Raw genomic sequence first — 6,056 nt, forward strand, 5'->3', positions numbered from 1 at the left:
TTTCCTCCAGGTGCTCCGGTTTCCCCCGGGAAACAAACAGGTGATCGGAATAATTATAAACAGAACTAAAGCTCCAGTCACACTAGACTTTTCTCCCTATAGACTTCCATTCATGGGCACGCGAATGTTTCAGACCAAAAATGCAAGGCCATGACGCTAGTTTCACAGAAAGCTGCAATGGAAAGTTCAAGCTTGGTGAACTCTGACCTGTGAAATCACATCACATGACTGCATGAGACCAATCAAGGATCAAAACCTGACCTTTCTGGACATAAATTTAAAACATTGACCAATCGCTCGCTTTTTTAAATGTTTAATCATCTTGTTTAATCTCGCTCCTTTTCTCAGTGTTGTACGACAGATTTTCGCAAGCTTAAACTAGTGTGACTGTGGCATAATAATGGATTAACAAGATGGGAGGGACTAGACAATAGACAGGAGAGTTCATGGCACAAAGAGATAAAGCCATAGTCACACTTCACTTTTCGCCTCAGACTTTCATTCATATGCATGTGGCAGACACGTTGATGCGTTTGAAAGTTTAAGCTTGGTGAACGTTGACCTGTGGAATCGCATCACGCATGACTGTGTAAGACCAGTAGAAGATCAAAATAAAACTTCTCTGTACAGAAATTTAAAATAAGGAGCAATCACACTTTTTATCAACGTCAACCAAACTCAAACCGACTACATCCTTTAAGACAAGACAGGACTGTTGTTTGGACTCTACCACCAAAACAAGAATAGACAAGACCGAAGTGACAAGAGTCCTGTCAGAAGACACTACAATTTTGTTGTTATAAACTTCCAAAATTTTTAAAACTGAACCCAATGGTTTGGTATGTTCATATTTGACCCAAATTAAGGTTGAAATAACCCAACATTTTTCATGTGTGAGAAATATTTTTATTGTACTGGTTAAAAGTCTCTTTACATCCTAATAGCCATAAAAAAGTAAGTACTCTACACATGACTGTATTTGTGTCAGCAGAGGTGTAACTTCCACTGAAATGTGGAAGTTTGGCTTAAAAGTTTGACTGTGCACCGTTTAATAAGCAGATATTGCAGTTGAAACATCATTTTTAGACAGAGATACAATGCCAAGCAACATTAGATGAATTTAATATCAACATGGATGGACAAAAATGTGAGTTGGTTGAAAATACATTAATTTTTGTGTAGATATTTGTTCTGGGGTCCGTTCTTCGTACCTCGCTTAAATGATCCAAGATGATTTGGCAGATTTTTACACTGCAGGCTTTACACTTTATGTGTCAAGAGTATTCATCATGTATTTCAATGCATATCAATGTATTTAGTTCTGTATTTAGAGATTTTTTTTTAAATTATAGTAGCCTAGGCCTACTCAAGTTTTTTAATCGGCATAAGGAATAACTGCATAAGTAAATTTTGCATCAAAAAAAGCATTTTGATATTTGTAAAGGTGTCAATCCCCTGCATATTAGCGGTCAAAACACGTGCATGGCTGCATAAATGATTATCCTTTTTTTTTTTTTTTTTTAAGTCAAATATTGTGCATGTATGCATTTGTATCTAAGAGATCATATCGAAAAATTTTCTCTTTGAACCACCGGGTGGCAGTCTTTGTACTTTTATTTCAGAGTGCAGATTGCATAAGTTTTATTTATATATATGTTGCTATGACAATAAATCTCAGATGAGTTTTGAAGAAAGAAACGATCCTGGATCGTGTCAAATTGTCAATATCCACATCCAGCTAAATGAGTAATCTACATACGAAGATAGGACCCCTGCACAGGAAATTAGCAATAGTAATGTCGTTGTTTTTTTTCATCAACCAAAGGTGGTTTTTGTTTCATTCGTAGAAGATGATTAATAAAATAATGGTCAACGTTTTCAAATAACGTTCTTACATATTAATTTTGCTGCTGTCTATCTACAATTGATATTACACAATTCAGTACTCATTTCAGATTTTCTTTTCTTTTTTGTACAATTTTGTATCTTTCTAGTCCCTAAATACAGGTAAATGCGGGACAGTTTTAACAAAATATAAATTAGGATGAGTGTTTGTTACCTGTCTTGATCTGTTGCCTGTTCATTGTATCACTATTTTTGGTTCACCTCTGATACTTGTGATTGCACCTGTTTTACCCCAATAAAGCTGTGTTTGGAACCTTACATCAGTGTACATGCTCTCATACATTACAATATGTCATTTAATATCAGCATTTGGATCACGTTTGCTTGTGTAATGAGGCTGTGCTGATCAGTGTTGCCAAACCTTTTTCCTTTAGTGCTTTAAAAAAAAAAAAAAAAAAAAACAAGCCTTATCTTTAGGTAGTCATTTACTCATTGTTTGACGTCATCTGGAAATACAAGGAAAAGGAAATAAAAGAGACACATTTTATTAAACACAGAAATTTCCAATAGAGTCTGAAGTTGCCTGCATTAAAAGCCATTTTATTAAACAAAAGAATTTAAACCAGAACATGGGAACAAAGCAGTTTTTACCTTGAGAGTTTGAATATTTTAACAGTAGTAAGATTTCCCCTCACCATTGTAATGTGTTTTTTTTTTCAAACCAGCTTTTAACAGTTTGTCAAACTCCAAAGCCTCACATTATTCAGTGCAATCTCTTTGTCACATGCATAGCAGCTACTGTGCGAGTGCATACAGTACATCAGCTCTCATTAGCTGCTCCTCTCTGTGTCTGACTTGTTTACCTACTCCTCTCTGCCTCCTGGCACTTGAGTCACATCCTGTGGTGTTCCAGGCTTGCCGTCGGGAGCCAGCAAACATGCAGATGATCTGTGCAGAGGATCCTGTCCCAATTGAGATTGACAGGCCGGGGCTGCAGTGGACCGTGCCAAGCGCTCTCTACCCCAGGAAGCATTCATGCAGGTGCGTGGAGCCCTGTGGCAGGCGGTGAGGGGGTTGGGCTGCCTAGGGCTGGATCTCTGCGTCCCGGGGCAAAGCGCACAATTCCCTCTAAGTGGGCTGAGGTAAGTCTGGTTAAACTCTGAGAGAGAGTCTGTGGGGTGAAGGAAAGGTTAGTTTTTTATGGCACGGTGGTGTGAGTTTGATAGTGTTATCATTTGAACATTTTAAAATTGATGTTTTGTATGCATGTGATGCATCCCAAACCTTTATATAATATTCATATATTTATGTTCCATGTTCCATTTCTTTCAATTACAGTAGAGATCAAACTTAGAAAATCCTTTGTAAACACTGTTAAACGCTTGATTCTGATTGGCTGATGAACAATCTGAGGTATGTGGTTATTTTCACACAAACGCACAGCTAAAGTAGTTCCTGGCAGGTCTTGATAAGTTCCTGCAGTTCTTTTTTACCAAGCTGAATGATTTCAATTATTTCAAATTAAACAGCAAACAACAACTAAAAATCAAAACAAAAGGATGCCTGATGATGATGATGATGATGATGATGAATGAGATGTGTAAGAAACCAGCACCATGGAGTGTTTTGTAGATAGAAATTTGTGCTTTGCTCCATTTCACATTATGACCACATCAATACCTCAAGTGTGCATTATACTTTAATAGTTAAATAGCCCAGAATCAGTATTTCAGTAATTTATTTTTAATAATTGCGTAAGTGGCTCAGTCTATTTGTTTAAATATTGAGACACTGTTTGCGGAGACAGATCTTTACTGTTGATTGCTGAACTGGAGAGCAATTCAGCTGCAGTAGGGTTGATCCAATAGAAATTCTCTACTTTATCCTGTCCTCTTGTGCATGTGTCTTTCATGGACGACCAGGTTTTTTGGGTGAACTTAAATAAGTTGGTGACAATGCAAATATGAAATTCTCTAGAAATGACAGATTTGGAATGTCCAACTTCTCTTGCTGTGGCTGAAAAGGAAATTGCTCTGGCCTTCATCTAAACATCCTGCGATTGGAGGGTTTCAGTCACTTTAGAACGGCTCATCGTGTAAAATCAGAGAATATTACCAGTTTACACTTAAATATCTATGTAACTTAGTTTAAAAAAAAACAACTGAATCTCACTCACTCACTCACTCACTCACTCACTCATTTTTATTCAGCATTTGTCCTCATTTTTTATCTAGGTTTGCCACAGCAGAATGAATTGCCAATTACTCTGGAATATGTACTACCACTGGATACCATTCCTGCCACAACACAGCTCTGTGATTGTTCTAATTTGTGAAGCCCTATGCTGGGAAACACGGTAGTAGAACAACATTTTATACGAAAGAAAATGCAAACTCCAGCCATGACTGGAGAATAACCTTCTTGCTGTTAGGCAACGGTGACATTCACCGAGCCACCATGCTACCCATGACTAAAACTAAAGCTGTAATAAAAGTATAATAAAAGGTCTTATGGAAAAGTTACAAGGGTAAATAAATTCCAAATCCAAAAAAACTAAAAATATAAAAAACAAAAGTTAGTCGCTTTATTAATCAGAGGTCGCCACAGTGAAATGAACTGCCAACTTATTCAGCATATGTTTTACATAGCAGATGCCCTTCCAGCTGCAACCCAGAACTGGGAAACATCTATACACACTCATTCACATACATACATACACTATGGCCAATTTAGTTTAGCCAACTCACCTATAGCACATGTCTTTGGACTTGTGGGGGTACCCAACTCACCTATAGCACATGTCTTTGGACTTGTGGGGGAAACCAGAGCACCTGCAGAAAACCCACGCGAACACGGGAAGAACATGTTACTCGAAGCAGCGACTTTCTTGCTGTGAGGCGACTGTGCTACTCACTGAGTCACTGTGCAGCCCTTTCTAAATATTATTAAATACAAAAAATACATAATAAATCTGAAAATTGTATTGCACTATTTACTTTTTTATACAAAAAACAAATTTGTGTGTGTGTGTGTACAGTAATTCTTCAAATCAGTTTTTTTTTTATCTGATTGGCTGAAAGCTATTTAGTATTCTGGTATACTATATACTGGTATTGGTGCTGATTCAGCTTTTTTACCTGTGTATCACTCTACCTGCAGCAAATGTCAAGCTGAGGAATACATTCACGACAGTTTTACAAATATTGCTGCTGCTGGAGCACATCATGTATTTTGACTAGAATGTTGAATAGAATTTAGTTGTTTATACTTCAAATATATGGTCCATTTTTAAGGATAGCACCTATCTGAAAATGTGTTTAAATGATTTCGGAGATGGGAGTTCCAGTACATCAGCATCCGTTCTTTTCTCTCGTTTCACTGCTGATATCATCCTGAGGCCTACTTATTGTGGTGTTACTGAGGCCAGTAGGGGGCGTTCATCCTGCAGTCTGTGTAAGTCCTAATGCCCCAGTAAAGTGAAGGGGGCACTATACTGTTAATTTGTATTGTCATTTGGATGAGACGTTAAACTGAGGTCCCGACTCTATGTGGTCATTAAAAACATAAAAAAGTAGGGGTGTAACACCAGTGTCCTGGCCAAATCCCTCCATTGGCGCTTACTGATCATGGCCTCCCAATCATCCCCATCCACCAAAATGACTTTATCACTGTCTCTCCAGTCCACCAACAGCTGGTGTGTGATGAGTGCACTAGCACCATTGTCCATTGTGAGATCTGCTTCCTGAGGCAGCAGAGAATGACGATTGAGGCATGTTGCTGACAGGCACGTTGGAACGGTGGGCGGGGAGGACTAGCCTTAAAAGCCCAGTACAAAAACAGCAACCAGGTTTTACCAGCTATAATACAGACACTTCAGACAGCTATAATAAATAATCTAATGGGTGTTTTGAGCTGAAACTTTACAGACACATTCTGAGGACACAAAAGCCTTACATTAAATCTGAATAAAGGGCAACCTAGGTGCCCTTTAAATCCTAATTTAATTTATGAATCAAATTTAACAAGGAAATCTGCTAATTCAGATGGTGATAATCAATTAACTATCAAGGGTGTCGATTATACATACATTTATGATGAATTAAACCTACTGCATTGCAACATGCTCGTCATAAAAAAGACTACATGACAACATTATTTGGCATTCTGGGTGAGTTATCCCTTTAAATTTCAGTCACCTACTTCACCTTAGT

General features: G+C 37.8%; 2 long non-coding RNA genes across 2 annotated transcripts; one reads left to right on the forward strand and one right to left on the reverse strand.

Annotated features, from left to right (window-relative positions):
• The first annotated feature begins 221 nt into the window (after positions 1-221).
• LOC147846374 (uncharacterized) lies at positions 222-3,726 on the forward strand. The gene is made up of 3 exons (XR_015478536.1): positions 222-993; positions 1,069-1,403; positions 1,467-3,726. It is a non-coding gene; the product is annotated as an uncharacterized LOC147846374 (long non-coding RNA).
• Positions 2,425-5,570, reverse strand: LOC147846375 (uncharacterized). The gene is made up of 2 exons (XR_015478538.1): positions 4,635-5,570; positions 2,425-4,592 (listed from the first exon to the last, which is right to left on the reverse strand). It is a non-coding gene; the product is annotated as an uncharacterized LOC147846375 (long non-coding RNA).
• Positions 5,571-6,056: the final 486 nt, after the last annotated feature.

Source organism: Danio rerio, chromosome 2 (assembly GCF_052040795.2).
Source record: "Danio rerio strain M-AB ecotype USA chromosome 2, GRCz13ab, whole genome shotgun sequence".
In the NCBI taxonomy this organism is placed as follows: Eukaryota; Metazoa; Chordata; class Actinopteri; order Cypriniformes; family Danionidae; genus Danio; species Danio rerio.